At 36.8% G+C, this 25,133-nt stretch overlaps 1 long non-coding RNA gene across 1 annotated transcript; it reads right to left on the reverse strand.

Moving 5' to 3' along the window:
• Window positions 1–366: 366 nt before the first annotated feature.
• Window positions 367–24,597, reverse strand: LOC141385791 (uncharacterized). Its single transcript, XR_012406785.1, has 3 exons — window positions 22,815–24,597; window positions 6,313–6,438; window positions 367–842 (listed from the first exon to the last, which is right to left on the reverse strand). It is a non-coding gene; the product is annotated as an uncharacterized lncRNA (long non-coding RNA).
• Between the last annotated feature and the right edge of the window lie 536 nt (window positions 24,598–25,133).

The following is a 25,133-nucleotide window of genomic DNA, read 5'->3' on the forward strand; positions in this document are numbered from 1 at the left end:
TGACGTATCAAGATCAAAATTGCACTTGGATGTGAGCTATGTATGTCTTAACTCTTCAGAGGTGATTTGCAGTTAAAGAAAAATTGACTGGAAATCATTCATTTTCAGTTGACTGTTTTGGTGAGCAATGCAACATGGTCGAGCACAGTTTAAAGTGCGTTTATACGACATCAATACATACCAAAATACAGAAAAGATTTCTCTTCAATTTTTAAAAAGTATCTGGTACAGAAGATATTCATTCATTCATTGTCCTTTGGCTTAGTCTCTTGTTTATCAGGGGTCGCCAAAGTGGAATGAATCACCAATTATTCCAACATATGTTTTTCACAACCCAGTACTGGGACCAGGGGTGGACAGGGACTAAAAATCAACATCAAGAAATGCCAACTGGCCCAGCCAGGACCTAAACCAGCGAGCTTCTTGCTATGAGGCGAGCATGCTACCCACTGTGCCACCATTACACTCTCAGTCTCAGTTTTTTTTTTTTTTTGCTTAATGTCACCCTTATTTTTCCCTTTTACATTTAAAGGTTTTAAATAAAATACTAAAGTAATGAACAATAAAATGTTCAACATAGGCTCATTCTAAAAATGTAGCCCTATATACATTTATGGAGATCGCAAATTATTTAGCCAGATGTAGATTTAGCTGCATTTCGTATTTAAAACAAACAATAAGGGCAGTATCATGCCATTCCTTTCACACTAACCAGCTGACCGCTTACCTCCGTGTAGAGACAGCTTTTCCACTGTTACCAGCTTGTCTGGTGGCTCATTGCATCTGTCGGAAGATTTGAGATGCAGCGTGACGAAAGTTGACCGTGACGGCAAGGTTCGATTCTGGGGAAGAACAGTTCCAAAAAGTAGGTAAGACAAAAACAAAAGCTTATTAAAAAATAAAATAAACAAGTAAATAAAAAGGTGAGAATGTGGTAAAATCAGAAAATGTGGTAAAAATCAGACTGTTGCGAGAGCTTATCCTTTTCTGCATTGCTCTTTAAAACACTGTCGGTTGGGTTAAGGGAAGGGGGTGGGTGGGGTATTGGCCGCTCAGTCAGTTAGTAAACAGCGGCTTCTAGTGGATTTACGAGAAAACAGCAGCCGTGAATGGCACTCGAGAGAGGAATTTAAGATTTGAAAAAGGGTACACAGCTCTGGTGATTTCGTGAAAAAAAAAAAAAACCTAGCTCCTGGGATGTACAGTATTTGCCGCACTCTATAAATGTATATAGGAGTGCAGAATCAGAATGAGCCTGGGTTGGAATTTTTTGTGAAGCCAGTAGTTTGCAATGCCATTTTGTGAAAAGACACTATGTGCATATGTTCCTGTATTCCTCCTTTGTTTTTTGGTTGTCAATTACTTACCTTTAGACTTTTAAATGAAATATGCTCATAAACATTTTCACAAAATTGAATTTATTAAATTTACATCTATTTCAGGCCCTAAAATGCAGCTGTTGTGGAAAAGAATGGCCAAAACGTTTTTTGTTTGTTTTTGTTTTAGTTGAAAATGTTATTTAAATGGTAACTAAGAGACATAATATGCATAAAGCAATGTTGCATGACAGCAAGAAAAAAAAAATCAAAATCAAGATTTCTTGAGGGTTGGCTCAGTGGTTAGCACTGTCGCCTCACAGCAAGAAGGTTGCTGGTTTGAGCCCTGGCTGGGTCAGTTGGTGTTTTCTCTGGTTGCTATTGCTAAATTGGCCACAGTGTGTGAATTTGAGAGTGAATGATTGTTTCCCAGTGATGGGGTGCAGCTGGAAGGGCATCCGCTATGTAAAACATACGTTGAATAAGTTGGTGGTTCATTCCGCTGTGGTGACCCCAGACAAATAAAAAGACTAAGCCAAAGGAAAATAAATGAATGAAGATGTCTTAATCTTGACAAGTTACTTTGCATTCTTATTCTGTATAAAAACACAAAAGTTGTTTCTGATTTTAAATAGTCATTAGCATAGTCAAAACTCCACTTAAGCACTTGATCATACTATTGCAGGGCCAACAAAAAATGGTGACACAGGAGCAAATCGTACTTGGCAAAGTCATTGTGAATGGCAATATATCACAGTTACTGTAATTCCTTCTCATATGTCTTCAATCTGCACTGACACTCAGTCCTGTTAAAATCCAGTTAAAGACAGCGAGCTCGCCAATCACACAAGGGTCACATTCTGACCTTTCCTTTCCCGAACCTGTTGGCTTTGCGCCTCAAATTGACACCTAAATGGTTTTGTATAACGGCACTTACATTGATTACAGCCATATTTCCTCTAGAGCTCCTCAGCCAGAGGAGAATCTCACATTCAATTACAGAAAACTTGTTTCATTGATTTTTGGTTTGCAGCTCACAGCTGCGAGTGAGAGTGCAAACGCGTACGTTAGTGAATATCCGCTGAAGCGTCCCTCACCGTCCTTGAGACCCTGGAAAGCTTCTGTTCTGCCATTAACAAACAGCGGATCTGAAAGAGGCTGCTCTGGTGTTCACCTGTGAAACGGTCTCTGGGTAATTTACTCAATGAGTATCGAGCGAATGAAGATATGGACACTGTGTTCGTCTACCATTCATCAGTTCATTTCTTCACAGTGTTCAGTCGAGTAGTAGATTTTACACAGCCGTGACTGCACGTGCCCATTCACACTGATGTCAAGCTCTTGAACGCCACTGTAGTTTGATTCCTTCAGTGCATTAAGGAAATGAGTTCTTTCTGTTCATTGATGTGTTTCTCAAAACCATTGTTTGCCAATTATAATAGCAAGTAATATAGTTTGTAGCTGTATAGTACAATTGATTCATTTATTCATTCATTTTATTTTCAGCTTAGTCCTTTTATTAATCTTGGGTCACCACAGTGGAACCAACCACCAACTTATCCAGCACATGTTTTACACCAATTCAGAAACATACACTACAGACAGTTTAGCTTACTCAATCAACCTATAGCACATGTCTTTGGACTGTGGGGGAAACCAGAGCACCAAAAGGAAACCATGCGAACAGGGGGAGAACTTGCAAACTCCACACAGAAACGCCAACTGATCCAACTGAGGATCGAACCAGTGACCTTCTTGTTGTGAGGTGACAGACAGCACATATCTTTATATGTTATATTATTATTATGTTCACACTATTAAAAATGCCCAAAAGAGAAACTGGTGTCTCAAATGTTCTTCACTTCTGTTAACTGGTGGAGTTTTGGTTCCTTCCACTATCGCCTCTGGCTTGGTTGGTTGGGGCTGGTTGAGCTGTGATTCATTGAAACTGTACCTCAGTGGATCATTCTTCAGCATAGTGACATCTGTATTAAATTGAACTACATTAAACTGATCCAAACTTTAACCATGACACATGTATTGATTCAGTTTTTTTTTTTTTCAGATGCAAAGCCTCTAAGCGCCATCTGAAATTTCAGTCAAAAATGAACATTTTTCTCTGCCTCCTTTGTTTGTTTATATTTCTTTAAAAAAAAAACATGAAAAGAACTTATTTTTTTGTTATAAAAGTGAAATTATTGAACCTACACATAGGAGCCTGATAAGAATGCTCATTTTAGAAAAACTTTTAAGATGGCTTTTAGAGGTTTTTGCATCTGAACACCAGCCTTCTACCACTACTGTCTGCCTAATATCCTGGAATGTTCCACAATCTGAGGTATTGCTATGGATTTTGATCCTTTTCCCCTTATCTATGCTAAGCTGCATTGGCACAATAAACATTGCAAAATTGCTATAAAAAATGACTAAAGTAAAAGAAAGATTGAAAGAAAGATTCTAAACATTTTTTTTACAGTTCTTTACGTAGCTCTTTATTTCTTAGAACAGCATTTTAGTAATCTAGAACAGGGTTTTTCAAAATCTAAGACAGTGGGCCTCCCTTTTGACACAACTTATCCATTGGCGCCCCCCTCCTCCCAAACACACACACACACACACACACACACACACACACACACACACACACACACACACACACACACACACACACACACACACACACACACACACACACACACACACACACACACACACAATTCTGGAGGTTTTCCTGCTACCTCATCATGCTTGGTTTCAAGGTGTCGCCGAAGTTTAGCAGGTCTCATGCTGTCATTAGCCAAAACATCTTGACAAGCCACACATAAAGGTCGTGGTTCATCAGCTGGTCCTGTCCTTGTAAATCCTAAACTCAAATACTGATCATCATATCGTCGTCTTTTGGGTTTAAGCCCTGAACTTGAAGGCTTTGAATCGGGGGGTCTCAGAAACCGATCCATTGTGTAAGCAGCATAGACTGTAAATTAGCAGGCATATACCAGTATTGGCTGGCTTGCCAAACAGAAGCGAATTCACAGCTATGGCCCTCTGGGTAAAAAAGTTTTTCTTATTTTTGATGTATTATTTTTTTTAGTTTGTTTAATTAAAACGTTTAAAAATAATAAAAAATACATATAATATTTAAACTTAATTATTATATTTTTATTATATAATATTTTTTCCCGCGCCTCCCCTGACATGCTCTGGCGCCCCCCATGGGAGGCGCGCCTCACACTTTGAAAACCCCTGGTCTAGAAGATCATTTTTCTATTCTTCTTTCACCTTTCCATGGGTTTTAAAGACTATAAAGAATGGTTATTTAAATTTCAGCGCCACTTTTTAAATTTGCATGTGAAGATCTGCGCAAAGCATTCCTTAGATGCCATATTTGGTATTTAAAGGAGTAATCCGGTATTGTTTGGATCTACAACTTTTTATTTAGCTGAAGTTGTCTCCTCACACCCCAAGCAGCTTCACAATGGTTCTAAATGGGATTAATCTGACATTTGTAACAGTCTAAGAACTAGTTGACTAGCTAGTTGGTTTCTTGTCCTTCAGTATCATTCATTTTCATTTTCTTGTCGGCTTAGTCCCTTTATTAATCCGGGGACGCCACAGCGGAATGAACCGCCAACTTATCCAGCAAGTTTTTTACGCAGCAGATGCCCTTCCAGCTGCAACCAACACAATCTCACGGCAATTCGTAACTTTTTCATTTAGTGGCTAATTCGTATGAATTCGTACAATCTAATTCGTACAATTTAGTACGATTTGCTTATCCCCCAATGACGGTTGGGGTTAGGGGTGGGGTCAGGTGCCACGCCTCCTTTTTAAAATCGTACCATTTCGTACGACTGAACTCGTACGAATTCGTACGAATTAGCCACTAAACTGGCAAAACGTAAAATACTTACGTTTTCTCGTGAGATCAGGCTGGCTGCAACCCATTTCTGGGAAACATCCACACACTCTCATTCACACACACACACTACGGACAATTTAGCCTACCCAAATCACCTGTACCGCATGTCTTTGGACTGTGGGGGAAACCGGAGCATCCAGCCTGATCTCACGAGAAAACGTAAGTATTTTACGTTTTGGCAGTTTAGTGGCTAATTCGTACGAATTCGTACGAGTTCATTCGTAAGAAAATGTACGATTTTAAAAAGGAGGCGTGGCACCTAACCCCACCCCTAAACCCAACCGTCATTGGGGGATACGCAAATCGTACAAAAATGTACGAATTAGATCGTACGAATTTGTACGAATTAGCCACTAAATGAAAAAGTTACCAATTGCCATGAGATTGTGTTGGAGCATCAGGAGGAAACCCAGGCGAACGCAGGGAGAATGTGCAAACTCCACACAGAACGCCAACTGAGCCAAGGCTCGAATCAGCGACCTTCTTGCTTAGAGGCGAACGTGCTACCCACTGCGTCGCCTGTCCTACAGTAGTTAACTGAAAAATCTTGAAAATTCTCAAATATTTTTAAGTTGCCTTTAAAAAATATTAGGGGCCACATGGTGGCTCAGTGGTAAGCACTATCACCTTATAGCAAGAAGGTCACTGGCTGACCCGGCTGGGCCATTTGTGTGTGGAGTTTGCATGTTCTCCCCATGTTTGAGTGGGTTTCCCTTACAGTCCAAAGACATGCTCTATAGCCTATAGGTGAATTGAATATACTAATTTGACTGTAGTGCATGAGTTTGTATGGATGTTTCCCAGTTCTGGGTTGCAGGTGGAATGGTATCAGCTGTGCAAAACATATGCTGGATAAGTTGGTGGTTCATTCCGCTGTGGCGACCCCTGATGAATAAAGGGACTAAAGAAAATTAATGAATGACAAAAAAATAATATAGTTAAAACAGAAAAGCCACAGCAACTGCACCTGCTAACTTTTTATTTATCACAGGAAATTAAATAATTTGAAAAGATGAAACCTTTATTATTAAACATTCAGTCACCGCCATGACTGCAAGATATACTGGTCATGAATACCTGAGGTGAATCCAAGAACGTCCTGCTTGAGAAATCCAGTCACCTGTGACCCATTGACACACACTGAGCTTCTCTCGGCTACTTGATTCTCATTCTGTGGTTTCTGTTTCATTCTGTCCTGCTGCACTGAAGAAGAAGAAGGAAAAAAGAAGTCATTTGGTAAAAGATTAGGCTGTCTGTTTAGGTGCAAAAGGAATTTGTGAAAGAATTCAATAGATGAGTATTTAGCTACGCGTGTGTGCGGCGTAATATAGCAGAGGATGAAAGGTCGTCGGAGAGAATGAGCAAAGATGAGAGGAGATTATGGTGAAATCGGATGCGCTTCACTGGTGTGCATCTGTGTTTGCAGCTTTGCACTGGTGTATGACTGTTTGAACACGGCTCTTTCCAATAATCCCGTGATTAAATGTGAGGTGCCTGCAAAAATAAGTTCAGCCGCAGGCAAACATTAGAATTCAATGAGAGCGGCAAACTTGTGTCTACAAAACATGGTGCCTGTGAAAATAAAACTGGACTGAGCTTCAAGACCAGGCCACAAGAGGGAGCAAGAAAGCCACAGAAAGAGCGGGAGAATAAATGTAAAAGAAATGCTCAGAAATTGTCCACGTGTAAGGCTTTCAACAAGAAAGTTTGTCCACATAAATGTCCACGGGTTTATATAGTGCGAAGATATTAAAGGGGTTTTCTGTCACGTTTATATGCTCTAGTCAAGCAAACTCAGTCCAATCAATCAAAATGCTGAAAAAGAGAGAGAGAAAATTAAACTGCTGCACCGTCAAAACAGTAGCAGTCCACAACATGATTAATCCCGAGAAATTAAGAAAACATTAGATTTTTCTTATTTTTCTTTACTGTGATTATTTTTCATTGATTTATCATGTTATTGTCTACATAATTATTACTTTAAATGCATTTTTTAGTGGTTAGCACTGTCACTTCACAGCAAGAAGGTCGCTAGTTCAAGCTTCAGCTGGTGTTTCTGTGTGGAATTTGTTCTCCTCGTGTTCACTTGGGTGTCCTCCGGGTGTTCCAGTTTCCCCCACAGTCCATATATGTGTTATAGGTGAATTGAATAAGCTAATTGGGCTAAAGTGTATGTGTGTGAGTGTTAAATGAGTGTGTATTCCCAGAACTGGGAACATCTGCTGCATAAAACATATGCTAGATAAGTTGTCGGATCATTCCGCTGTGGTGACCTCTAATAAATGAAGGGACTATAAGCCGAAGGAAAATTAGGATTTTTACATATACATTTTATTAATGAAAATGTATTAATCACAGAGTTTTAAAGCAATCAATCATAAATAATCTTGAGTTTACAACACACACGCACGCGAAAGATCCAAGGCTGTACTGTACAGAATATTCAACTGAATAGCATAGCAAATTGATGCAAACAACAAAGATAGATGCCCACATGAACAAGCATCAGCGATCAAGGTTATATATGGATGACTAGGCAGTCAAGATGATTGCATAACATTCAAACCGTTTTTTTAACCGTCTGCAGTAACTTAAGAAAACTTACTTTTTCAAAAATTGTTCACACAGTGGTCAAAGCAATGTACTGTATACAGGCTAAAGTGGAAATCCTAAACTCATGGCAAAACAAATATGTCCTAAACCCAATGTTTATCTCTGAAAACATTGACAATTTATTCACTTAAAAAGCAAAACTGTGTAAATATACACTAGGCCTATACATATAGTAGATTTGAAAAAAAAATGTTTTGTGAAAAGTAAATCTTTGCAGTTTTGTTGTAGTAGTACATATAAATATATACTGAATATGCATACAAATCAAGTTCAGTTTATATATGTATATCTACAGTTAAAGTCAGAATTTTTAGCCCCCCTGAATTATTAGACCCCCTGTTTATGTTTTCCTCAATTTCTGTTTAACGCAGAGATTTTTTCAACACTTCTAAACATAATAGTTTATTCTGTAGAATTTTATTTATTGAAAAATAATAGCTTAAAGGGGCTAATAATTTTGTCCTAAAATGGTGTTAAATAATTAATAACTGATTTTATTCTAGCCAAAATAAAACAAATAAGACTTTCTCTAGAAGAAAAAATATTATCAGATTAAAATGTATTATTAAAAAATATATTATCATACTGTGAAAATTTTCTTACTCTGTTTAACATATTTTGGGAAATTTTTAAAAAAAGAAAAAAAAATGTAAAGGGGTGGGGGGCTATATATATATTCTTTGCTTTTTTTTTTTTTGCTGTAACAAGACTTGTAATGTTTTGCATGTTATCTGCATTTAGTGGTTTTGTATATGGAGTTTTGTAGAAATTTTACAGCCATAAAACTTAAAAAAAAAAATCCTTACATTTATATAGCGCTTTAAAGCGCTTTACACATTTTTAGGTGCAGCCATATCAGCCATATCGTCACCTTGGAATTATAAGGTTCTATCTGCGTTCTGAATGATTTTGAGATATTGAGCTTCAAAGTTTTTGCACTCTATATAGCAAACAGTACGTGTGTAACATTTATTATTTAAATAAAAAGTCTTAAAATGTAAACAACATATAAAAAACATCCTATATAGTAAATAAGTTGTCATTGAATAAAAATATGTCAATAACTCAATTTAGACAAAAATTTCAGATAGAACCTAAGGTGACTATAACTCTAAGGCATAGCTGTCAAACTCCGTTCCAAAAGGGCCGAAGCCCTGCAAAGTTTAGTTCCAACCCTAATTAAACACACCTAATCAAACTAATTGAGTCCTTCAGGCTTGTTTGAAACCTACAGGTAAGTGTGTTGGAGCAGGGTTGGAACTAAACTGTGCAGGGCTTCGGCCCTCCAGGAATTGAGTTTGACACCCCTGCTCTAAGGTGACAATATTGCGCCAGACTGCACACCACACACCAGTTCATTGGTGGAGAGGAGACTTTATCATAAGAGTGCTAAAGATAATTATGATATGGGGATGGTTAAGAGGCCATGATGGACAGAGGGCAGTGGACAAATTTGTCCAATGCCAGGACCCCTACTTTTTTTTTGAAGGACAACCTGGGATTTTTAACAACCACAGAGATTCAGGACCTTGGTTTAACATCTCGGCGCTCACTGAGCAGTATAGAATCCCCATCAATATACTGGGGTGTGAGGACCCACACAGACTGTAGGTTGAGCACCCAGCTGGTCTCTCTAACACCACTTCCAGCAACAACATAGCTTTCCCATGTGGTAAAAGTGCTGTAATTAAAAGTAACTTTTAACATGCATGGCACCTTTTCATACCACAAAACGAAAAAAGTACATTATTTAAATACACTTTACACTTAGATGAACTGTTTTGGAGAGCTGAAAATATATCTTATGGCATTACTGAAAAACACAAATTTTTGCAACCTACATTGTTAAAAGTGACCAAAGTATTGAAAATTGGGTCTTAAAGAAACATAAACAAATATTTTCTCCATGTTCAGTTATAATCATAATGCAAACCAAGGCTTTGCAACTGCAGATCATATTTGGTGTCCACTGCAAACATCTATTATGAGTGAGTGCGGTGAGTGTGAGTGTATTCGGCATGTTGTGTCCTGTCAGCGGTAGACAAGAAGAGCTGTAGGTCTGTCTTTGTTAAGCAGAGACTGCTCTTGTGTGCTGTGGGTGTCATCTGTGGATCGGCTCGCTGGCACAAATATCAAAACCCAATTCAGATTCTCTCTCCCAGACTGATTTCATAGAAGGGCTCTCAAAATTGGATGGGAAATATGAGCTACTTTAGCAGTCATCACATCTTGGGTTTCGGTAATTGTGTAGGAAAATGCTCTGGAAAGGGAATCGGGAATCTGCCTTGCACTGATTTAGTTTCTGAAATGTGGAAGTGGGCTTTGCTGTTGGACCATCAGACTCTTCAGTGAATTGTTAATATCCACTACATTAAAATAGATGCTTTTCATCATGTGATATCACAAGTAAGATTACACCGAATGCAGACACAGAGGCTTGGGATGTATTAACCCCCTGCTGGTGTTATCTCACTGCTAGAAAACATGTTAAACGCTTCCCATTACACAGTCTAACCAATTGTTTGATACTGATCATTCAAGGACCATTCCAGAATGTGCTTAATGAGTGGATGTAATAAAAATAAGCCTTTGGCCCCCTTTTCAAGTGACATTAACAACTTGAGTTTGATTACAAATAGACAGCTCTAAACACAAGTGGAAATGGGGTCCAAAGATTTTTTTCTTGATCATTTATGCCTGAATGACAGACATGCATCTACTTACTTTTATTAATTTATGTTAATCCAAAAGCACAGACATTTTACATGCAGTTCAAACACATCTATCTATCTATCTATCTATCTATCTATCTATCTATCTATCTATCTATCTATCTATCTATCTATCTATCTATCTATCTATCTATCTATCTATCTATCTATCTATCTATCTATCTGTCTATCTGTCTGTCTGTCTGTCTGTCTGGTCTATCTGTCTGTCTGTCTGTCTGTCTGTCTGTCTGTCTGTCTGTCTATCTATCTATCTATCTATCTATCTATCTATTTATCTATTTATCTATCTATCTATCTATCTATCTATCTATCTATCTATCTATCTATCTATCTATCTATCTATCTATCTATCTATCTATCTATCTATCTATCTATCTATCTATCTATGAAATGAAAACATCCACTGAATTAAACTGCTGTAAAAAAGCCTCAGATAAAAAAAATATATATTTCAATTTTCAATTTTAATTTGCATAAATCTGTAAACAAACCTCAGTTCTGATCAAAACTACTAAATGGTTTTTTTAAATACAGGATTTTAACTCTTTACAGTTTTTTCAGTCGTGTACATTTCTCAGATTAGAGTTGAAATTTGCAAAACAGAAAGTGCATTTCTCAAAACAACATGTACAAATAGCAAAACACTAAGGATTACCTGCAAAACCCAGTCTGTTGCTCAAAATTCTTAGTTCTTCTCTCAAGAATAAATTTCTGTATCATTGAACAAGTCAGTGCAGTCAGAATGACAAGTCCTTATGTCATTGTGTATGGTTAAGACAGTCAAATGACTTAGTCATACTGTCAGTATAACAATGTACTCTGGTGGGCTGTTCTAGTGTAAACTACAGCATTTTTTCTTTTTGCTGTTTGTAGTGTAATTTGTTGACAGATCATGTTATTGTGAAACTGAAAGGAAAATACTCTCACTGCATAGCACAAAGAAAAAAAACAAGACAAAAGTAGAAATGTGAACATAGGACAATTTCCTTTGAGATTCACATTCATTAGAAAAAGTCAAGATTTACCTGGGAAAAATGTATTAAATTTTTTCTCAGTGGCTTTGGTGCATTTCTCACAACAGTATTTACATTTGCACAGCAGTTAATGCATTTCTCAAAACAATTAGTACAAACTGCAAAACCTAGTTGATAACCAGGAAAAGCATCACTTTCCAAAATGGATAGCTCATTCCGCAAAAGCTGGCATTGATGTCAAGTAAAGTGTCAGTGTCATCAAGATGAAATGTCCTGACACGATCGTTTATGAACAAGATAGTCAAATGGCTCTTTCATGTTTACATTATGACAATTTACTCTGTACATTTTTCCTAATGCAAAAGAAAAAAAGGCAGATTTTGGTGACACTCCCTGAAAATGCTCAAGACAGCACTAGGTACTATTTGCACAGACATTTGAAAACTACAGTAAAGTTAGACATCACTGCATTTACTGAATGTTTCACAGTTTTACTGCATTTGCTCTTTGCAATTCTAATTTATTCACAGCATTCTGCAAAAGAATAAATACACCCTTATTTACAACAAACATAAACCTCCTTTGGGTAGAACTGTGCAATAACTGTAAATAATAATGCAAACATATTGGAACTTAACCTTCAACATACATGAAACTGTAAATCATTCATGAAATTTTTCAGTTTTGAAGAAATTTTCAGGAAAAAAAAATTCTACATTTTTAAAAATAAAATTAGCTTGACAGGTTTTGACAACTAGTTCAACATTTTTGTATGTAATGACTCAAGTAATGAAATGAAGACTATTAGTTTTATATGGAATGACTATTTAGCATCCACAAGTTCAGTTAATTTTGACTGACATGACATACGCAAATAATAATATTATAAACAGCAGAAAGTTGTAAAAGCAATTGATGCATGTCCAAAAGCATTTGCAATTTGTTGGAAGGAATGAGAAACTGCTACTATGATGTGCGCAAATGACTATTTGTTTTGAGAAGTGCATTTAACTGTTGTGCAAATGTAAATAGTGTTGTAAGAAATGCACCAAAATGACTGAGAAATACTGTAATTGTAGACAGATTTAGAAAAAAAGTTTAATGGAAATGTATAGAAAAATACATTATGACAAAATATTATGACAACTTGTTCAGACATTTTGTATGTGAAGACTTATACCATGAGCAAACAATTAAATGTTGTGGGGACCAAAATACAGTTTTTATCAGTTGCTTTGGTGCATTTCTTACAACACTATTTACATTTGCACAACAGTTAATGCATTTCTCAAAAAAATTAGTACAAACTGCAAAACCTTGATGATAACCTGCAAAGGCGCATCACTTGCTCAAAATCTATAGCTGATTGCTCAAAAGTAAGTACTGATGTCAATGCATACTGATGTCAGCAAAATAGTCAAATGGCTTTGTCATGTTTACATTATGACAGTTTACTCTGTACATTTTTTCAATGCAAAAAATTCAGATTTTGGTGACACTTCCTGAATACGCTCAAGACAGCACTAGATTTAGATTGCATTGCCATTTGAAAACTACAGTAAATTTAGATATAACTGCATTTAGTGAGGTATCTGAGTACAAGACACTGAATATGTATGTTTCACATTTTCACATACTGCATTTGCTCTTTACAACAATTTATATACAGCGTTGTGCAAAAGAATAAATAAACCCTTATTTACAACAAACATAAACTTTCTTTGGGTAGAGCTGTGCACAACTGTAAACAATATTGCAGTACACATCGGAACTGACCCTACAACACACACACAGGTCTGTAAATCATTCATGAAATTGGTCAGTTTAGAAGACTTTTTTTAGTAAAATAAAGATTAAAATATTTTTATAAAATTTGCTAGACAGATTTTGACAACTAGTTTAACATTTTTGTATGAATGATTCAAGTAATGAAATGAGGACTATTAGTTTTAAATGGGATGACTATTCAGCATTTACAAGTTTAGTTAATTTTGACTTACATGACATAAGCAAATAATAATGTTATAAACAGCAGAGAGTTGTATAAAAGCAATTGATGGATGTCAAAAAGCATCTGCAATGTGTTGGAAGGAATGAGAAACTGCTACTATGATCTGCACAAATGACTAATTGTTTTAAGAAATGCATTTAACTGTTGTGCAAATGTAAATAGTGTTGTGAGAAATGCACCAAAGCGACTGAGAAAAACTGTAATACATTTTGATCATCATGACATAAGCAATTGATTATGTAGGAAACAACAAATAAATGCACTTAATCATTTGCATGCATGTACACAAGCATTTGCAGCTTCTTCAAAGGAATGAGAAAAGGAATGCTTTTTTGATGTGCACAAGTGACAAACTAAAGTAACGATTGCAGGTAGTTTTAAGAATTTCAATTGTGATCTGAGAAATGTACCAAAGTGACTGAGAAAAACTGTAATTGCCAAATTCACAAATGATGTCAATGATTTGGTGAAAAAAGACACACAAAATCACGTATTTCAATTTAAAAAGTAGCTGTGGACTGGATTTTTTAAAAACCTTTTATGACAGTCTTGGAGATGTGAACAATTGATGCATTGTTAGATTTTAATTGTTTCATTTACTGTGGCTGTTTTTGATGGTGCATAAATACACAGTCTTTGTTTTTGTTTGCTCCATGTAGTTTTGAGAGCTGAGATGCATATTTTGATTTCCTCAAACACATCAAGGTAAATGTGTAAAGGTCACTCTAACACTCACAGACACACACTTTTACACTTTATACTCCATATAAAATCCAGAAACCTTTTGTTTTTGCTCAGGCCTACCTGAAGGGTTAACAGTGTCAACTGAAGATCTATAGTAAAATGACAAATTTTACCTCTTCCCAACAGGGGAATCCAACAACAATCAGAAATGCATGATTATATGGTGGCATGGTTTTGTAATATTAAAAATGCAGTTATAATGGAGGTCAATAGGGCAAAAACAGCAAATTAGGCAGACAAAAAAGAAAATGAATAAAAAACAATGCATCAAAGACAATGTTGTTTCACATGTCCAAGACTTTGATAAAAGGTAAAAAAAAATTTAGTCCACAATTACTTTTTATATTAAAAACACGTCATTTTGTGTGTTTTTCACCAAATGAGTGGCATCATTTATGAAAATGGCAATTATAGAGTTAATAGGAGCTTTGTTTCTGTTTTCATCCCTAACATAACAAAAGGATAGTACATTTTCCCAGAGTGTATCGTTAAGCCTTTTGTCAAAATGTGTATCAAAATAAGTTTTTTTACCGAAAATCATTCTACTAGCTGAAACACAGAAAAGGTTATGGCCAAATTAAGACACAAATGGCTCTATTTTGACGATCCATGCGCAAAGTCCAAAGTGCAGGGCGCAAACGCATTAAGGGCATGTCAGAATCCACTTTTGCTATTTTAAGGACGGAAAAATTCGATTTGCGCCGTGGCGCATGGTCTAACAGGGTTGAGCTTATTCTCTGAAAGAGGTGTGTTTTGAGAATAAACCAATCAGAGTCTCATCTCCCATTCCCTTTAAGAGTCAGTTGCGTCGCGCCATAGCGCATTCGCTATTCACATGGCGGACTTAGTAAGTGGAAAAACTGAATGCTTCACTAAAGAGAAAACAGTTAAACAGAGCCTCTACAGGCTGAGAATGAGAGATGAGCCTCCTCTTTCTTTACTTTCACTATCCACTTTCTCATGGATAAGGAAACGTGTTCTATGCACAGACATAATAACCTATACATAATTAATTTAGTTTATTAGGCACAAAGATTTGTTTCAAAACTATTCCTAAATTCAGTTCTAATTTCCAGCGAACAAGTAAATGAACAATAATAACAAAGTGTGGTCAAAAAACTGAGTTATTTCCAAATACACATGCTGTGCCCCATATGGTCTAAAACCTGACAGGTGGAAAAATCTAAGCTTGTTTTTAACAAAACAAATATAAATATGCATATAATAAATAATACTGCTAATAATAACATTATACAAAAGCAAATTGTCATAAATAAACTAAAAAAAAAAACCTGAGATGAAGAAGGCATGAAAGTATGGTTTTTATATTTATGTAGGCTAAAAAAATATTAATTTTTGTAATATTTTTATCCTTTACTTATTTTTTATATGTAAAGATATTTGCGTATTGCTGTACATCCTGTGTGTGTTAAGCAGTGTGCAAGCAAGGCGCACAACTAACACGCTCTGTGCTGGACTATACACCTGCTTTGATCTGGTCTATTGAATCGTCTATTTAAATTTCTTAAAATAGCAATGCGTCAGCAATGCGCCTCAACACGCCTACTTATTTAGACCAGAACGCCTATGGGTGCACATATGAGCGCAAATGCATTTGCTATTTAACCAGCGTGGTGCAAAACGTCAAAACGACTCTTGCACTGAGCTGAAACTAGCAAACAACAATAGAGCCAGGTACATGATAGGGCCCAAAATCACCCAAGAGTGGATGAAAACATCCCCAACAGAACATAAAGGTTAAAGACACACGCACAAATATTGCACCTTGTTATCAGTGGTAAATGAAACTTTCAAGACTGTGTAGTGCTTCCTGCTGCTCCAGCTGTAGTCACTGGGCTTCAATGCTGAAGCGGGCCTGTCATCTGTACATATGTAGTCCTCAGTTATCTGGACCCCCTCATCTGCCCTCACACTGTGTGTTTCATCACTCGGAGCCCAGCCCCTGGTCACGATTAATGAGTCTGACGCCTCCTGGGTTAACAGAAATTAATAGGCAGACAGAAATTTACATTTCTATTCGAGAGCAAGAAAGGATTGATGTAGCCCATTACTAAGGCAGCCGAGAAAGAGAGAGGAGAGAGAGAGGAATAAAGAAGGAAAGACAAGAGTGGAACATATGAAAATGTATGAGGTAGATTTATGAGTGATCAGGTGTGAGATCTGTCGTTGTGGATAAATTAAGACAATCACAGGGCTTGTGAAGGTGTTGGTCAGGGGATGATATGATAATGTGCACTTGATGACGCTCGCATGAACTCAAGACCCTTCATTAAACAGCCTGTTTTGTGGTTAATGATTTGCTCTGTTCGCAGATTGATTCATTTTCTCATAGGAAGGTGAGAAGGAGCTGGATGTGGCTTATTTCAACAAGATCTGTCACTGTGTCCCAAATGACACACTATACACTACGTACACTGAAAAAAAAAATCTTTTTTTTTTTTGTTCTTGTTTCTAGTCCAAATATTAAAGAATTCTTAAATCAAGAAGCATTTTCTAGATAAGAAATATAAAATTGTCTCGTTTTTTTACATTTTTTAATATTAAGCCAAAAGTAAGTGAGTTTTTTCTTGGACTAGAAACAAGACAAAAATTCTGCGGAAGAAAATAGTGAGAAAATAATACACAATACTTACGAATTTATAACAATACTTATACAGTTACACACTCAGCAGAATAAAATATGAATTTACCCAGGAAGCACAGGATGTCAACAAGAGGGTAGATTGACGTTGTAACTCCATGTCGTGGTACGCTGCATTTTGTTTGGAAATGACAATTGTGTTGATGTCAGAACCCAACAGCAGGCCGACATCAGTGACTAACCTCAAACAGACTTTGTGGTTTGGTTACTTTCAAAATATCAACATCTGATAATGTTACAGCTTGACACTGTGTAGAGGCCACTATTACATCTATCGAACGTTGGATATTGGTTGCCATACCTGATGAGTAAATGTCTAAAAGCAATTGCAAATTGCTGGAAGGAATGAGAAACTGCTACTATGATGTGCACAAATTACTAATTGTTTTGAGAAATGCATTAACTGTTGCGCAAATGTAAATAGTATTGTGAGAAATGCACCAAAGCGACTGAGGAAAACTGTAAGAGGGCTAATAATATTAACTTACAATTGTTTAAACGTTTTTAGAGCTGCTTTTATTTAAGCCAAACTGAAAGAAAAAATACTTTCTCTAGAAGAAATTGAAAAACTTTTTAGAATTGTAAATGATAATATTATACTGTAGAAATAGTAATACATTAAAATGTCCTTGTTCTGTTAAATATACATATAACTTAAAACAATAAAATACCACAATAAAGATTTCACAGAAGGGCTAATAATATACCTAACTCATAATATATACAGTCACTCATAAAATTATTCATACCTCTTGGGTATTAATAATATCAGGCTCGACTGACTGTATATTAGTATAAAATATTGACAATGGCATACTCCTGACTAAGAACCAGCTAAGAACCACGGTTCTTTTTATTTTGACATGTTCTGGACAGCCAATGAGAAAAATTCTTTGAGCTGAAAATATGTACGTTTTTGAAGAGAGAAGGAGAGTTAGACTTGGAGATGGATTTGGAGCGAAGTGCCGGTTCAGCAGAAATTTAATGCAAGATTAATTAATTGGGTCTTTGCTGTTAATTGACGTAACTGACATATGGCTTCTCTCCAAAACTTCATCAGAAAAGGGGGAGAAACTCATCCTTGCTGTATTGAAGCCAGGCACAGCGCCTCTGCAGATATTCCTCTACTCCTCTCATCTCATTTTCTGAGTGCCAATTCAGAACAGACTCCATAGTTTTTACCGTCTAAAGTCAAAAAGGAAAGTGACATTCCTCTCGACCTGCCAAGCTTTCAGCGCTTGTTTTATAATTCAGACATGCTTAATTTTTTTTATTTAATAGTTAATGGGCTTAGAAACCATGAGCCCAGCTGGATAACTTAATTATATTGCTCGGTGTAGCTCTTCCACAACAATTATGGGACGATAATAATTGGGCAAAGGTTTAATGCTCCATTTACATATCGGTGTCATTCAGTGCTGGAGAAAAACTTTCAATGCTTGACTAGTCAAATGCCTGTTTAGGTGAATTATCTCCAAGGCCAGCAAGCCTGAATTGAAAGGTCTCTCATGTTCAGTGAAAAGGAAACTCATATTCACAACAACAACATGAAAAGCGATTAGATAGTGCAGTGCCATTAGAGAGAAAGACCACAGAAAACCATTTAAAATGTACAATACCTGACAAAAGTCTTGTCGTCAAACCCAGTTGTAAGAGCAACAAATAAAAACTTGACTTCTAGTTGATCATTTGGAAAATTGGCAGAAGGTAGATTTTTCTGATGAATTATCTGTTGAACTGCATCACAATCATCAAAAATACTGTAAGACCTGTTGGAACACAAAATTCCCACAGAAATCAGTCAAGTTTAGTGAAGGACAAATCATAATTTGAGGATACATTCATTATGGGGGCATGTGAAAGATGGATGGCAACATCAACAGCCTGAGGAATCAAAACATTTGTGCTGCCCATTATATTACAAACCACAGGAGAGGGCAAATTCTTCATCATGATATCACTCCTCACACATTATTTCAGCCTCCACATCAAAGTTCCTGAAAGCAAAGAAGGTCAAGGTGCTCCAGGGTTGGCAAGCCAAGTCACCAGACATGAACATTATTGATATATCACCATTATTCATACCTTGCTGTCTTATATAATTTTATTTTACACATTAGACTTTAATGATACTACTTCCAAAGAAAAAGATCAATCTGACATCAGTAACAATGTACAGTATGTCATTTTTATGTTATTTTATAAAAAGGCAGACATTTCTACTTACCGATCCACTACAGGCAAACAACAGAACATTTTATGTCTATATTAGATTAGAATCCATTCCACTGAATCCCGTGTAATGTTCCCAATTCTGCTAATCTTATTCATTTATGGAGAAATGAATCATCTCTTTTCTAAACCATCTCATGTTCGGCTGAACACACACTGTTTCTACATCTACATAATTCACTAAGTCACTTATAAGGAAACTTTCTGTTGACTTAAAATCTCTTCTAGTTGTGTTGGAAATGAACACACTATGGTGCAATTTGGGAACTCAGCTGCAAACCCTCGAGTGGACTTTTTTCCCTTCTTCGTATGCACAGAATCGTCTCTTGTTCTTCAGACACAGAACAATACCGAGTGCGTAACGTCGACAGGCCTTATCTCATTCACGTCAGAACTCTATTTCAGCTCACCACGCCGAATATTCCAGCAACTCATCACCAGTCAGCACACTGAAATAATGGAAACGCTTAATTGCAAAGATGCCATCGGTTTAATTGAATTACCAGCCAACAAAGCAATAACACAATTCGTAATAGCTCACAAAGAACAGCTCTCCAGATAAGGAGAAACTTTGTGTGAGAGCAGAAGAGAAAGATGTCTTTTTTTTTTTCATTTCGAGGGACATGGGCGAGCATGTCAGCTTTACAAAGTCATTTGTATACAAGTCTTGTCTCATCTTCTTTACATTTACAAAGCCTCGGTCAAGAGCCCTGGATCGTCCTTTATTGAGAGCCAAGTGAGGTGTATCCTATTTCAGCCAAATTATTGTCTATGAAGCTGTGCTGAAACCTGTTCTGACTGACTGATCCTGTATTACAGCATTAGTGGAGACCAGTCAGCTTTTTTGTCTATAGGCTACTTTAATACTTTTTTAGGCCCTCACAATGTTAAAGTACACTAAAAAAGATGGTACTATAAATGTTCTTTACACTTACTAACAGTTCCATTTAGAATCACATTGTAAATCCTAATTACCCATCTACTGTATATGTGGAAATGGTTCTTTGAGTGTTGAGGTCTTTATTTCCCACCTTTTTGATTTTCAAATCTATAACTGACAAAGCAGCTCATGACTCATTTTCTGGAGCTCAAACACACCGAGTTATTTTTAAATGTTCTTTACACTAGTAACAGTTCCATTTAGAGTCACATCGTGAATTCCGAATAACCCATCTACTGTACTGTATATGTGGAAATAGTACTTTGAGTGTTGAGCTCTATATTTCCCGCCTTTTTGATTTTCAAATCTGCAACTGACAAAGCAGCTCATGACAGATTTTCTGGAGCTTAACAACTCAAACACACACAGAGTTTTCTTTTAATGCTTTTAGCATTTTTGATTAGAACTGTTCTGTTAGTTCATTTTATTTTTTCCAAATATGTAACCGACATTCATTGTAAACATTGTAACTGTCACACTGTTCAAATACACTCTCAAAAATGTTCTTTAAATGTTCTTTACACTCAAAACATTTTTTCTGCTTGTTCAAAATACTTATTTTAAATGAATCAACACCATTTTTATTTTTTTGGGGGGACAACTTAATTGTTTTATGTTTAATCTACTTAAATACATAAAAACAATTAAGTTAACAATCAAATTGCTGGGATCAACTTGGAACAACATGAAGGAATTTGTGTGACGCCCACATTTTTTTTTTACAGTGTACACTTAGTTCTATTTGTAACTACATTGTCCTGAAAAAACATTTCTTGCAAAAATTTATTTAGAGGGAGTTACAAAAAGGTTGACAGTCTCTGTCCCTGTTAGAATCTTGCCGGCCTGACGGTTTTAATAAAAGCTGCATTTGGATCTGACCCTTGTTATCAACACCATCATTACAGCAGAGTTTTTTTTAAAGCTCAAACTGTCATTTTAACTTTCAAATTGTACCTTGTTCCCTATTGATTTAGTCTTTTATTTATTTATTTTTTTTAGTTTAACAGAACATATAGTGTCATCCACAAATATAGGTCACTTTGGCAAATTTGAAGCAGGGTGGATGTGAAAGAAGTCTTTTGCACAGAAAAAAACAACTAAATATACTTAAGTTTGTTTTTGGTCTAAAGCTTTTTACATGGAATGTAGGTGATGTTGTATTGTAGTTTTTATCCTGAATTGGGTTCTATTACAGTAAACAGCAAAAGAGTTTCTGCTACTGTTAAATGCTGAGGAACCCTAATTTAGTATTGTTTACAACCATTTTTTCCTAAGAGCATTGCTCTTCTGGAAAAACACCACCTGCTGGGATAAACAGTATTAATGTGACAAATAACTATTAACTTGTTGCTGTTATTCCAGTGGTTGGATACAAACCATTGGATTAATTGCCACATTTTCTTGTTATAGTATTTGCTTAGGGAAACAACGGTTGAGCCTCTTGATAATATAATCTAATTCTCTTAATACAATTTGTGACTGATTTCGAGTGTCTCCTTCTTTGAACCCTCTGGATGTTGCTGTCCTCCTTTACATGGATTACATTAATAAGCATGTCTTTCTCGTTCTGTCACAGTTTGTCATTTGGAGAAAGGCCCCAAGAGCTCTGAGACTCTGACTCACTTACATTGCATTAGACATGGAGGGGTGGAATGCTTGTCGGCGTTGTGGTCTTGATTGCTGATTGGCCGTTAAGTTCTAGTCATGAATGCTGATTATTGGACACTTACATTTCTTAATGTTCTTGGATACCTGCATATATAAATACACGCATGCACATATAAATAAATCAACCCAGGCTCATTGTTGATACGTACCCCTGTATGGATTCCTGGAGATTGCGATATATGTCCCAGGAGGTATGTTTTTGGTCAGTTTTTGTTTTCTCAAATTCACCGGAGGCCGATCTCAAATTTCTGTCACGAGTGCCATTCGTGTCTGCTGTTGTCACGATAACCTACCAAAGACTACGGTCCACTAACTGACTGACCTCCCACCTCCTTCCCTAAACCCAACTGATAGTGTTTTCAAATGGACCGACTGACCCAAACACCTCCTTCCCTAAACCCAATTGTTTTCAAAAGCAATCTATAAAAAGAAAAGCCCTTGCCTGATTTTTACCACATTTTCAGATCTTACCACATTCTCACCCTCTTATTAACATGTTTATTTTATTTTTTGCGTTTTGTTTTTGTTTTACCTGCTTTCTAGAACCGTTCTTCAACGGACTTGGACTTGCTGTCAACTCTTCTCTGCATTTCAAGTGTACTGATTTACATGGCAAGCTACTGGGCAAACTGGTAACAGCGGAAAAACCATATACAAAGAGGTAATCAGTCAGCTGGTAGAGCAAAAAGAAACAGAAGCTGTCGGCGGCATCATACCGCCCCTAGCGTTTGCTTTAAAGATAAAATGCAGTCATAGATAGCTCTGGCTACATAATTTGTGATCTCCAGAAATGTATATAGGGAACGGTTTCACAATGAGTCTGTGTTGACAGATTTAAGTTAGTTGCATTCATAAAAATAATACAAAAATATATATATATATATACTGAAAAATCTGTAAACATAAGAATGTGTTCACTACTGCACTAGTATGTTTGCAACAAACGACATTGTTTGTAAAATACTGCTTAGCTATTTAAGAAGTGAGTGTGAATATTGCTTACTTTAACCTTTGGTGGCTGCAGCATCCTGTAATGAAGACACTTGGGCCTGCCGTGGGTCTCCATCCTTTCTGTCTGCATTTCTGGACTTCTTTGTTCAAGAACCAAAACAAGCTTTGAGCTTCAAGGACTCAGGCCTGCATGTGCAGAGTTAGTGTAAGAACATTTTCCACCAAAAGTTAATTTTTCCTCCTCATTTTTCATATATATATAGAGTGCATTCGGAAATTCATATCACTTCACTTTTTTCACATTTTTTAATGTTACAGCCTTATTTTAAAATGGATTAAATTCATTTATTTACTCAAAACTCTACACACAATAGCCCATAATGATAATGTGAATTTTTTTTTTTTAATTGCTGCAAATTTATTAAAAAAAAAAAAAAAAAACCCTGACAAATCACATGTACATAAGTATCTACAGCCTTTGCTTAATACTTTTTTGACGCACCTTAGGCAGCAATTACAGCCTCAGGCCTTTTTAAATATGATGCCACAAGCTTGGCACACCTGACTTTGGGAACTTTTGCCCATTCCTCATTGCAGTACCTCTCAAGCTCTATCAGGTAGAATGGGAAGCAATGGCGCACAGCCATTTTCAGATCTCTCCAGAGATGTTCAATAGAATTTAGACCTGGGCTCTGGCTGGGCCACTCAAAGACATTCACCAAGTTGTTGTGAAGCCACTCCATTGATATTTTGGTGTACTGTGGATCATTGTCTTGCTGGTAGATGAACCGTCGCCCCAGTCTGAGGTCAAGAGCCCTCTGAAGCAAGTTTTCATTTAGGATGTCTCTGAACATTGCTGCATTCATCTTTCCCTCTATCCTGACTAGTCTTCAAATTCCTGCTTCTAAAAAACATCAACACAGCATGATGCTGCCACCCCCATGCTTCACTGTAGGGAGGGTATTAGCCTGGTGATGAGTTGTGCCTGGTTTTCTCCAAACGTAATGCCTGGCATTCACTCTAAAGAGTTCAATTTTAGTCTCATCAGACCACAGAATTTAGTTTTTTATGGTCTGAGAGTCCTTCAGATGCCATTTGGCAAATTCCAGGTGTGAAATGGCTTCCGTTTGGCCACTCTACCATACAGGCCTAATTGGTGGATTACTGCACAGATGGTTGTCCTTCTGTAAGGTTCTCCTCTCTCCACAGAAAAACGCTGGAGCTCAGATAGAGTGACCATCGGGTTATTGATTACCTCCCTAACCAAGGCCCTTCTCGCCTGATCACTCAGCTTAGATGGTTGGTCAGCTCTAGGAAGAGTCCAGGTGGTTCCAAATATCTTCCACTTATGAATGATGGAGGCCACTGTGCTCATTGAAACTTTCAGAGCAGAAGACATTTTTCTGTAACTTTTCCAGCCTTTTACCTCGAGACAATCCTGCCACGGAGGTCTACAGACAATTCCTTTGTCTTCATGCTTGGTTTGTGCTTTGACATGCACTGTCAACCCTGGGACCACCTGGGACAGGTGTATGCCTTTTTAAAACATGTCCAATCAACTGGATTTACCACAGATGAACTCCAATTAAGCTGCTGAAACATCCAGAGAATTATCAGTGGAAACAGAATGTACCTGAGCTCAATTTAGAGCTTCACGGCTCAGTATATATAGCTTTTTCATCATGTGAGAAGTAAGGGTCCCCTACACATCACCCTGTTTAAGAATAAAGCACATTCCTCGGAAACACAGAAGTTCACAGAAAAATACATTCACCTATACCACGTTTTTTTTTTTACTTTTTCATCCCACCATTTAATTTACACCATCTATTTATCGATCACTGCAATACATGTTTTCAGAGAAACCATTCATTGTGCTTCTTTTCAAACACAGGTAGCACAGGACAAAACAATGGCAAGTTTATTTTTAGGGTCTTACATAAGTAAAGCCGATCGACTATTTTGCTGACTTTTTGTAATGCCTGTGTAATTTTTCCATGTAATTCAAAACCGCTTTCTGTGTTCACATAACGTTAAATTGGAAGGTAATCAATAGAGTGAAACATGAAGAGCAACAAAAGTGATTCTCCTCTGCATTTTACTTTTAAATGCATTGTCTTGAAAGGTCTTTTCTTACAAAGCGAGTTGGTAAACACAACGAGCATACGTTTTCTTTGAACACCCATTGATTGGAACCTTCTGCCATTGCTCATTGTCTGAAATTCAACAAGCAGAACTGTCGTTATCTGGTCTGTGAGAGCTCCCTGGAGGAGCAATCATCAAATTCACTACTGCACTAGTATGTTTGCGACAAGCTGCATTGTTTGTAAAATACTGCTTACCTGTTAGAGACGTGAGTGTGGATACTGCT

Source organism: Danio rerio, chromosome 5, assembly GCF_049306965.1.
Source record: "Danio rerio strain Tuebingen ecotype United States chromosome 5, GRCz12tu, whole genome shotgun sequence".
NCBI classification, from domain to species: Eukaryota; Metazoa; Chordata; class Actinopteri; order Cypriniformes; family Danionidae; genus Danio; species Danio rerio.